The 11,841-nt window shown below is 48.3% G+C and overlaps 1 protein-coding gene across 1 annotated transcript in view; it reads left to right on the forward strand.

The window, feature by feature from the left end:
* Positions 1–4,579: 4,579 nt before the first annotated feature.
* LOC137353126 (neuroblast differentiation-associated protein AHNAK-like) overlaps positions 4,580–11,841 on the forward strand; it is a 62,364-nt gene continuing 55,102 nt past the window's right edge. The window contains exon 1 of the mRNA XM_068019150.1: positions 4,580–4,778. The gene's annotated coding sequence lies outside the window, so the exon portion shown is untranslated. The remainder of the gene's footprint in view (positions 4,779–11,841) is intronic.

Below are 11,841 nucleotides of genomic sequence, written 5' to 3' on the forward strand. Positions count from 1 at the left end.
TTCAATTTGAGAGCGTCTGATACAGGCTAAAAGGATCATTTGCTATGAATGTCTGTTGATATATCACTCCTGTGCAATTCTCACCAGGGGTGAGAATTGAACCAATGGGACAATGTAGAGGGAGCTTTACTCTGTATGTAACCCGTGCTGTACCTGCCCTGGGAGTATTTGAAGGGACAGTGTAGAGGGAATTTACTCTCTATCTAATCCATGTAGTACCTGCCCTGGGGATGTTTGATGGGATAGTGTTGCAGTATTACTAATGTTAATGAATGGCGATCTGTAGCATTCTGACTGACTTTGTGTCTTCATCGAGAGTAGGTCAGCGCCCAGCGTCGGCCAATATTATCTCCTAAAGCCTCGGCTTCGCAGGAGGGGTGCATCATGCGGTAAACAGTGGGAGGGAGAATTGATGTAACAGAACCTCTAGCAGCCCCTGACTGGACAGTGAATTATGGTGAACCTCGAGTTGATGGAACAGACCCACCAATCCCATGCATTCAAACGTTCCCCTTCTCTGAGTGCATGGACCTTTGTAAGGAATGAAGACTTGCATTTGTATAGCCCAACCTTTCACAAGCCTCAGGACATCCCAAAGCCATTTACAGCCAAGGAAGTACTTTTGAGGAGCAGTCATTGTTGCAATGTAGGAATCACAGCACTCAATTTGTGAATAGCAAGATCCCACCAATGAGATAATGACCAGCTGATCTGTTTTAGCGATGTAGGTTATCTGGCTAAATATTGTCCAGGACACTGAGGAAAATTCCCCTACTGTTCTTCAAATGATGTTATGATATCTTCTACATCCATCTGCGAAGCCATGTCTCTTCCAAAAGACAGCACCTCCGACAGTGTAGGACTCACTCAGTACTGCACTGCAGTGTCAGCCTAGATTATGCGCTCGAGTCTCTGGAGTGGGATTTGAACCCACAACCTTCTGAATCAGAGGTGAGAGTGCTACCCACTGAGCCACAGCTGTCCATGTTAAGGGGCTGTTTTCCCCCTCCCCTCCCCCTCATCCGATTGTCCACCTGTGGGAACTTCCAGTTTCTGTTATTCTCTGCACTCAAGGCCTCTCTAAGTAAGATCCAACTAGGACAGACTTTGCCTTGTTTTGGTGATCAAATGGTTTGAGTCTGGTCCAGGCTCATTATCGTGAGGAGTGATGTCAGGTCACTGGCGAATGCAGGCTTCCAAGAGGCTCCATCTGAAACTAACAGAATCAATGGCAGAGTCGTGCCAGCTAGTTTTAAAGCCAGTGAGTGTTACATTGAGCACAAATCAATGAGAGATTGGGAATGACCCCCTCAGTACAGCATACTCAGAGAGGGAGTGTCCAGTGGGGGGGGGGGGGGGGGGGTGCAGGGAGAACTTCCTCTGAAGCTCACGTGAGTCAGCACTTCAGAAGAGAAGGAACTACTTTAAAATTTGGCCGGCCTTTAATAAACGTCACAGAAACAATCCGTATTTGCACCATGGCTCACCCACATCTTGCTCCTGGGCTGTTTCTGCTACCGTACTCAGTGACTTAACATACCACCAAACATCATTCAGACAAAAATCTTAACTAACCCAAAATGGAGAAAAGTGTAAACTCGTATTTCTCAGGAATTTTCTGGTAATGAAATACATCTAAATATTTAAGGCATGCAGCTAGTAATTCTTCAGCAATGACCAGGCAGAATGAAACAAAACCCACTTCGGCTGACACTGTGGGCTTGTAACATCAGCGAGATCTTCAGTCACACACACTGCTCTCAATCTCTGTCCGAGCATGCTGAAAATCCATTCTCAACACATTTTCATTCAAAGGTCAATCCTTCCGTTACTGTCAATTGGAGCAGAGCTCAGCACCACTGTTAGGGTTAACTACACAACCGTATTTCTTGAACATAGGAACATCGTAAATAGAATATTTTAAAAATGTTTTTATTATTATTCATTCATGGGATGTGGGTGTCGCTGGCCAGGCCAGCATTTATTGCCCATCCCTAATTGCCCTTGAGAAGGTGGTGGTGAGCTGCCTTCTTGAACCGCTGCAGTCCATTTGGGGTAGGTACACCCACAGTGCTGTTAGGAAGAGAGTTCCAGGATTTTGACCCAGCGGCAGTGAAGGAACGGCGATATAGTTCCAAGTCAGAATGGTGTGTGATTTGGAGGGGAACTTGCAGGTGGTGGTGTTCCCATGCATTTGCTGCCCTTGTCCTTCTGGTTGGTAGATGTCGGAGGTTGGAAGGTGCTGTCTAAGGAGCCTTGGTGTGTTGCTGCAGTGCATCTTGTAGATGATACACACTGCTGCCAATGGGTGTCGGTAGTGAAGGGAGTGAATGTTTGTAGATGGGGTGCCAATCAAGCGGGCTGCTTTGTCCTGGATGGTGTTGAGCTTCTTGAGTGTTGTTGCTGCTGCACCCATCCAGGCAAGTGGAGAGTATTCCATCACACTCCGGACTTGTGCCTTGTAGATGGTGGACAGGCTTTGGGGAGTCAGGAGGTGAGTTACTCGCCACAGAATTCCTAGCCTCTGACCTGCTCTTGTAGCTAAGGTAATTATATGGCTACTCCAGTTTAGTTTCTGGTCAATGGTAGCCCCTAGGATGTTGATAGTGGGGGATTCAGTGATGGTAATGCCATTGAATGTCAGGGGAAGATGGTTAGATTCTCTCTTGTTGGAGATGGTCATTGCCTGGCACTTGTGTGGCACGAATGTTACTTGCCATTTATCAGCCCAAGCCTGGATGTTGTCCAAGTCTTGCTGCATATGAATCAAGGCAGATTGTAAGTAGGTATGTACAAACATAGTAAAATTGTGAATAGAAAGATAGGAATATTGTAAATAAGAATATAAGAGCTTAGCCAGATTATATTGAGGAATGTCAGAATGTAGGAACTCATTAATAGGAACATTATAGATAGGAATGTAGGTGAATCATAAATAAGAAGACGGAAACATTGTGAACAGAAATTTTGTAACTAGGAGTATAGGAGAATCGTAAATAGAGCTATTGTAAACAGGAATAGAATAATATAGGAACATTGTACATGGAAACCCTTGGTTCTGAATTTGCCCCTCTGTTACGACAGATGTAGTTCTATTGGGACTCGACTAAAAGGACCAGAAGCTTTACTGGGATCTGCCAATCCTTCCCTTTCAGTGGACCTAATTAGGGAGGGGGGGGGGGGGGGTGGTGGAGTCTCTACCTGTCCCAAACTAGGCCATTGCAGAGGGGATGGGGCTATGAGTCAAGAAGCTTACGGCTGAGATCACCTGCCTTAGTTTCAATGCACAATGAGGGGGGGATAGGTCTCCAGACGGGCATGAGTGGGCTGCTGTCTTGATCAAGCAGTGGATCCCTGAAGGTCGCAGGTGACAGGGTGCTCAAGCTACTGGTTTATGGGGAGTGGGGGAACATGGAAATTTCCCCTTCATCCAGGCTGGACATGGTGTCCAGAATCTTCAATGGAGGGTGACTGACTGTCCCAGCCTTTGCGGAATCCTGCTGTCCTATTTAATCCAGAGTTAAGCTGCAAACCCCACATCTTATAAATTCACTACAGCAGTTACTTCATCCTCTGCCCCCACATCAACCCTTAAACTACTGAAACTCCAATCTACACTCTTCTTACCTCCAGGCTCTATTTCTCTAACAGCCTCCTTTCCAGCTCCCCCAATCCTCCACAAGCTCTATCTTGTCGAGCTACCCTGTTCCACACTGTGTTCCTTTGCTCACTAACCCCTCGTCCTCTCTACATTTCTATAGCGCCTTTCGCTATATCAGGACGTCACAAAGTACTTTACAGCCAATGAAGTACTTTTGAAGTGTAGTCACCATGGTAATGCAGGAAATGCCAGTTTGTGCACAGCAAGCTCCCACAAACAGCAATGTGATAATGACCACATAATGGAATTTAGCAATGTTGGCTGTGGTGAGGACCTGAGAGAGAACTCCTCTTTTCTTCGAAATAGCATCTCCCTAAGAGAACAGGCAGTGCCGTGGTTTAACACATTCAGTGCCAGTTTGGAGTGGGGTTTGAACCCATGTCCTTCTTAACTCAGAGGCAAGACTTTTACCCACTGTGCCATAGCTGACACCTGAGCCGCTAGCCTTACATTCCCTGGTCACTTACTGTCCTCAGATTCCAGCTCCCCCCAATCACTGTCTCTGCCCCACTCTCTGCAATACCTTCCTGAAACCTCTCTGCTTCTCCACCTTAACCAAAGCTTTCTCAGATCTTATTGGCCTGATGTGTGGCTCACTGCCAATCCCCTAACTGCCCACGCAGTACCTCGGCATGTTCTCTTTGAAAAAGCAGCTGCAAAGTGGATGGCTGGTTTGGTGCTGGAAGGGTTAAAAGTGCTGAGCAAGCGTCTGATCTATTTTTGATCAAATTGAGCAGCTTGCCGGTTTCCTTTAAGGTGGGGAGTTGTTGGGAACCTGCAAACCCTCCAGGGTGCAGGCTTTTGAAATAGTTAAGATATTTGCAGGAGAGTGAATTCTGTCTCATAGAGCAGCTGGGACAGTGCAGGCAGTCAGCAAGGGCCCTGGAAAGATTGACATTTCAAGCAGCCCCATGTCAGAAAGACTTGAACCAATAGTCAGAGGGGCCCACCTCCCAGGACTCTGACCAGCATCGCCTCCTTACTCACACAGGGACTGCTGCCTGCTTGCCTGTCCAACACAAAGTGCAGGGCGTCACAGAAGGCTGCAGCTTCAGTCTGCTCTCCCGGCTTCTTCCACGTCAGATAGGGCTCCAGAGGAAGAGATAAAGCAGAGAAGGTAAGCCGAGACTTTCAGTATTCCGTGCTGTAACTTTTCCAATTGCTTTTCTTTGCAACTTTAACTCCGAGAGAGTTGACATTTACTGAAGGGTTGCCTTGAGCTCCGACGCTCAGGTTTTCAGCTGCTTTACATCTCTGGATGTAATGAACCTTAGCTCCCCGCAGTATTTTTTTTAACGAAGGTGAAAGGTTAAATCACATCTTGTTTCAATTGCACTTTTAACGTTTTACTTTAAAGTTGTGCGTTGAGTCTGCTATTCTTATTGATGTCATCGCTTGTCATTTACTCGATGCAAAATTCATATTCCTTTAATCCTAGTCACTGTCAGGATGCTAAATTCTTCAGCTGGTTCTGACTAGCTCATCGCAGCTAAGGTGGGCGTTAGGACCCTCTGACTGCCTGATTGTTACCAGTAACCCCTCCTGGAAGGTGCGGGTGAGTGGACATTGAGTGAAGACAGGATGGGGCTCTGATGCAATGCATTCCACAGCGCAATATTGAGCCCACACTCACTTGCAACTGATGATTAATCACTTAGGCAAGCTACCAGAAAGCTACCATCACCGGTGGAACTCGTACCCCAGTGAGAGTCAGTGCCTGTGGAACCCGTACCCCAGTGAGAGTCAGTGCCTGTGGAACCCGTACCCCAGTGAGAGTCAGTGCCTGTGGAACCCGTACCCCAGTGAGAGTCAGTGCCTGTGGAACCCGTACCCCAGTGAGAGTCAGTGCCTGTGGAACCCGTACCCCAGTGAGAGTCAGTGCCTGTGGAACCCGTACCCCAGTGAGAGTCAGTGCCTGTGGAACCCGTACCCCAGTGAGAGTCAGTGCCTGTGGAACCCGTACCCCAGTGAGAGTCAGTGCCTGTGGAACCCGTACCCCAGTGAGAGTCAGTGCCTGTGGAACCCGTACCCCAGTGAGAGTCAGTGCCTGTGGAACCCGTACCCCAGTGAGAGTCAGTGCCTGTGGAACCCGTACCCCAGTGAGAGTCAGTGCCTGTGGAACCCGTACCCCAGTGAGAGTCAGTGCCTGTGGAACCCGTACCCCAGTGAGAGTCAGTGCCTGTGGAACCCGTACCCCAGTGAGAGTCAGTGCCTGTGGAACCCGTACCCCAGTGAGAGTCAGTGCCTGTGGAACCCGTACCCCAGTGAGAGTCAGTGCCTGTGGAACCCGTACCCCAGTGAGAGTCAGTGCCTGTGGAACCCGTACCCCAGTGAGAGTCAGTGCCTGTGGAACCCGTACCCCAGTGAGAGTCAGTGCCTGTGGAACCCGTACCCCAGTGAGAGTCAGTGCCTGTGGAACCCGTACCCCAGTGAGAGTCAGTGCCTGTGGAACCCGTACCCCAGTGAGAGTCAGTGCCTGTGGAACCCGTACCCCAGTGAGAGTCAGTGCCTGTGGAACCCGTACCCCAGTGAGAGTCAGTGCCTGTGGAACCCGTACCCCAGTGAGAGTCAGTGCCTGTGGAACCCGTACCCCAGTGAGAGTCAGTGCCTGTGGAGCTCGTACCCCAGTGAGAGTCAGTGCCTGTGGAGCTCGTACCCCAGTGAGAGTCATTGCCTGTGGAGCTCGTACCCCAGTGAGAGTCATTGCCTGTGGAGCTCGTACCCCAGTGAGAGTCATTGCCTGTGGAGCTCGTACCCCAGTGAGAGTCATTGCCTGTGGAGCTCGTACCCCAGTGAGAGTCATTGCCTGTGGAGCTCGTACCCCAGTGAGAGTCATTGCCTGTGGAGCTCGTACCCCAGTGAGAGTCATTGCCTGTGGAGCTCGTACCCCAGTGAGAGTCATTGCCTGTGGAGCTCGTACCCCAGTGAGAGTCATTGCCTGTGGAGCTCGTACCCCAGTGAGAGTCATTGCCTGTGGAGCTCGTACCCCAGTGAGAGTCATTGCCTGTGGAGCTCGTACCCCAGTGAGAGTCATTGCCTGTGGAGCTCGTACCCCAGTGAGAGTCATTGCCTGTGGAGCTCGTACCCCAGTGAGAGTCATTGCCTGTGGAGCTCGTACCCCAGTGAGAGTCATTGCCTGTGGAGCTCGTACCCCAGTGAGAGTCATTGCCTGTGGAGCTCGTACCCCAGTGAGAGTCATTGCCTGTGGAGCTCGTACCCCAGTGAGAGTCATTGCCTGTGGAGCTCGTACCCCAGTGAGAGTCATTGCCTGTGGAGCTCGTACCCCAGTGAGACTCAATGTGTATGGAATCTATACCCCAGTGAGAGTCAGTGCGTGTGGAACTCGTAACCCCAGTGAGAGTCAGTGCGTGTGGAACCCGTAACCCCAGTGAGAGTCAGTGCCTGTGGAGCTCGTACCCCAGTGAGAGTCAGTGCGTGTGGGACCCGTACCCCAGTGAGAGTCAGTGCGTGTGGAACCCGTACCCCAGTGAGAGTCAGTGCGTGTGGAACCCGTAACCCCAGTGAGAGTCAGTGCCTGTGGAACCCGTAACCCCAGTGAGAGTCAGTGCCTGTGGAGCTCGTACCCCAGTGAGAGTGAGGGCCTGTGGAACCCGTACCCCAGTGAGAGTCAGTGTGTGGAACCCGTAACCCCAGTGAGAGTCAGTGCCTGTGGAACCCGTAACCCCAGTGAGAGTCAGTGCCTGTGGAGCTCGTACCCCAGTGAGAGTGAGGGCCTGTGGAACCCGTACCCCAGTGAGAGTCAGTGTGTGGAACCCGTACCCCAGTGAGAGTCAGTGCGTGTGGAACCCGTACCCCAGTGAGAGTCAGTGCGTGTGGAACCCGTAACCCCAGTGAGAGTCAGTGCCTGTGGAGCTCGTACCCCAGTGAGAGTGAGGGCCTGTGGAACCCGTACCCCAGTGAGAGTCAGTGTGTGGAACCCGTACCCCAGTGAGAGTGAAAGGGTGAAAATCAGCACAGAATGGAAAATCATTGGCAGGGATTCCAAGCCCAACAGGCTTGTTAGGAAAGGGGGTTTCATTTACACGTGAAATAATCTCCATGTACAATTCACTGATGTAGCGATCTGTGAACCCCTGGGAGGAAGGAGTCAGACTGAATGTCAGTGTGAGTGACAGCACTCCTGCTGGGGTGGACTATAAACTAGATAAGGATCACCTGCTGCACGCTGTGATTTGACAGCTGATCTATCATGTTTACTTTTCATACATGGGAAATGAACATTGTTAAATATGGCATTAATACAGAGAAAAATCTCACCTAACTCTCACCTTATAAAAGCAAAATAAAAACAGAAAATGCTGCAAATACTCACCAGGTTAGGGAGCAGCTTTGGAGGGAGAAGCTGAGTTAACATTTCAAGTCAATGATTTTTTCATCAGAACTGGAAATAGTTACAGACGTAACAGCTCTTAAGAACAGAGGGAGAGGAAGAACAAGCGCGAAGGTCTGAGGCAGCAGGAGGGATTAAATGACAAAAGGGATGATGGTGCAAGGCAAAAGAAGATGGTAATGCAACAAGTAAAGAAAGAAAAGTCTTTGTCGAAGAGGTGTGAATTGGAATAGCAAAATCATTAGCAACAGCTACCAGTTCTGATGAAAGGTCAGCGATTCTGTTTTTCTCCACAGATTCTCCCGGGTCTGCTGAGTATTTCCAGCATTTTCTGTTTTATTCACCAATATCTGCTGTCTGAAAAAATGGGGACAGTACATATGATCTGAAATTGTTGAACTCTATGTCGAGTCCTGAAGGCTGTAAAGTGCCTTGTTAAATGTTGAGGAACTGTTCCTCAGGCTTATGTTGATCTTCATTCGAACAGTGTAGGAGGCCGAGGCCAGAGTGGGAGCGGGATGGAGAATTCCTGGTTTATTGCTGATTGTGTTAGTTATTATCTGTTGTTTAACCAAACTCAGTGCTGGGACACTCAGTCCTGTTACAAAGCACACAGTCAGTGTTGGGACACTCAGTCCTGTTATACACACACACACACACACACACACACACACACACACACACACACAGTGCTGGGACACTCAGTCCTGTTACACACACGCACACACACACTGTCAGTGTTGGGACACTCAGTCCTGTTACATACACATACACACACACATACACACACACATACACACACACATACACACACACATACACACACACATACACACACACATACGCACGCACATACGCACGCACATACGCACGCACGCACGCACGCACGCACGCGCACACACACATACACACACATGCACGCACACACACACGCACGCACACACGCACGCACACACACACGCACGCACACACACGCACGCACACACACGCACGCACACGCACGCACACACACGCACACACACACACGCACACACACACACACGCACACACACATACACGCACACACACATACACACACACACACATACACACACACACACATACACACACACACACATACACACACACACACATACACACACACACACATACACACACACACACATACACACACACACACATACACACACACACACATACACACACACATACACACACACACATACACACACACACATACACACACACACATACACACATACACACACACACACACACACACACACATACACACACACACATACACACACACACATACACACACACACATACACACACACACATACACACACACACATACACACACACACATACACACACACACATACACACACACACATACACACACACACATACACACACACACATACACACACACACATACACACACACACATACACACACACACATACACACACATACACACACACACACACACACAGTGCTGGGACACTCAGTCCTGTTACACACACAGTCAGTGCTGGGACACTCAGTCCTGTTACACATACACACACACACACACACACACACACAGTCAGTGCTGGGACACTCAGTCCTGTTACACACACACACAGAGTCAGTGCTGGGATATGTGGGCAGTGATTGTGAGTCAAGAACTCATCTAGAATTGTAAATTAAACTGTAGAGCAGAAGAATCTGAGATATTTGGGAGATTTCCACAACCCTCTAACTGAATGCAGCACAAAAGAGGAGGAAAAGTTAAATCAGGAATGTGACTGGAAGCTGGGCATGTCTGAAGTTTGGGTCACCATCAGGTGACCATCAGGGTCACCATCATCCCATCACCGGTGAAATCTGACTGCGTGCGTTTGAATGTTTGTTTTGCAGAATGAGTGCCCTCTTGCCCTTTAATGAGTCACAGCCCGTTTCACAGTGGGTTGTGATATGGAATACACTGCCTGAAAGGAAGCAGATTCAGTAATAACTTTCAAAAGGGAATTGGGTAAATGCTTGGTAAGAATCAATTTGCAGGGTTATGGGGAAAGAGCAAGGAGGAGGGATTCATTGGATAGCTCTTTCAAAGAGCCAGGTTAGGCAATGATGGGCCGAATGTGCTGTATGATTCTGTGATTTGATTGTGACTGATCAGTGATGATGGCTTTGGTCTTCTCTAGGTTTATTTGGAGGAAATTGTGGGACCTCCAAGATTAGATCACTGACAAACAGTCTGACAACAAGGAGGCAGTGGATGGTCGAGAGAGAGGGATGGTGGAAAGAAAGAGGTTGTCATCACTAAGCGGCAGGATATTAATAAGGGAGAGGGTGGATGCCTGGGGAACTTCCATGTTGTCTGTGTGAGAGTGGAGGAGAAGCTATTAATAGACATGTCCTAACGATGACCTGGTAGGTAAGAGGAGTCAAGCGAGGGCAGCACCATTGTGTTGGACAACAAAGAAAAGACATTGGAGAAAGGTGGTGAGGTTGACTGTGTCAAAATAGATGAGCAGTGATAATGTACAACCATCACAGTCAGAAAGAACATTGTTCTTTATTTTAAATAAGGTAAATCTGGAGCTGAGAGGCTGGTGGGAGCCTCATCTGGTTCACTAATGTCCTTTAGGGAAGGAAATTTGCCATCCTTACCTGGTCTGGCCTACATGTGACTCCAGACCCACAGCAATGTGGTTGACTCTTAACTCCCTTCTGAAATAGCCCAGCAAGTCACTCAGTTGTCAAGGGAATTAGGGATGGGCAACAAATGCTGGCCTTGCCAGCGATGCCCACATCCATGAAAGAATAAAAAAAAGTTTAGGGACTTTGGAGGTTCAAAGGAGTTCGGAGATGGGACAGTAGTAAGCAAGGACAGAGAGGTCAAGGGTGGATTCTTTGAGCAGGAGGAAGATGATGGCAGTTTTGAAAGCGAGGGGGCCACTGCCCGACGAGGAGAAACATTTACAGCGAGCATGGGGACCAGGGATGGAAATTGGACGGTCAGGAATTTGGTGGAAATGGGGGTCGAGGGAGGAGATGGGTCTCATGGACAAGATGAACTTGGTATGGTGGAGATGGAAGAGAAATTAGAGAGACATGTTGAGGGGTTAAGTTAGAAGGGATCAGAGAGGCAGGATTGACTTGTTAGGCATGGGGAAGCAGTGCAGACAGACAATGAGAACCAGAAGACCATTTCATTCTGATATGAGTCTCACTTTACATAAAAGATTGGCTGTTTTTGTGCTCATTCAGCCCACCAAGTCTGTGCCAGCGTTTTTCTCCATGAACCATCTAGTGTAATTCCATTCTCTTGCTTGCTTCTCCTAATATTAATATTCTGCTTCATCAAATAACTAATACCCTTGTTAAAAAGCATTATGTCCTCGGATTCAACAATGGCTTGCGACAGAGGAATCCACGTTCTAACCACCCACTGTGCAAAGAAATTTCTTTAACCCCCTCTATAATTCCCTTAAAGTATTATCATAAATTAATGCCCTCTCCATGTAGTTTTCCTGACAGATGGAGACAATCTATCAATATTTATCCTATAACCTTCATGCTTTGTGGATATCTATTAGCTCCAGTGAAAACAACCTAACATCACTTGATAACTAAAGGTTCTCATCCTAGGTAAAGTAGGGCACATGCTATAGTGCAGGGGTGTCCAACCCTTTCATGTGAGGGGGGGGGGCACATTACAATTTTTGTCTTATATAGGGGGCTGGTGAGATAATTTCAAAAAGGTAAAGGTTTTAAAAATGTATCTTACTATTCATCAAAACAACAACAAAGTTGCATTTTGTGAAGAAGCTTT

Source organism: Heterodontus francisci, chromosome 40 (genome assembly GCF_036365525.1).
Source record: "Heterodontus francisci isolate sHetFra1 chromosome 40, sHetFra1.hap1, whole genome shotgun sequence".
In the NCBI taxonomy this organism is placed as follows: domain Eukaryota; kingdom Metazoa; phylum Chordata; class Chondrichthyes; order Heterodontiformes; family Heterodontidae; genus Heterodontus; species Heterodontus francisci.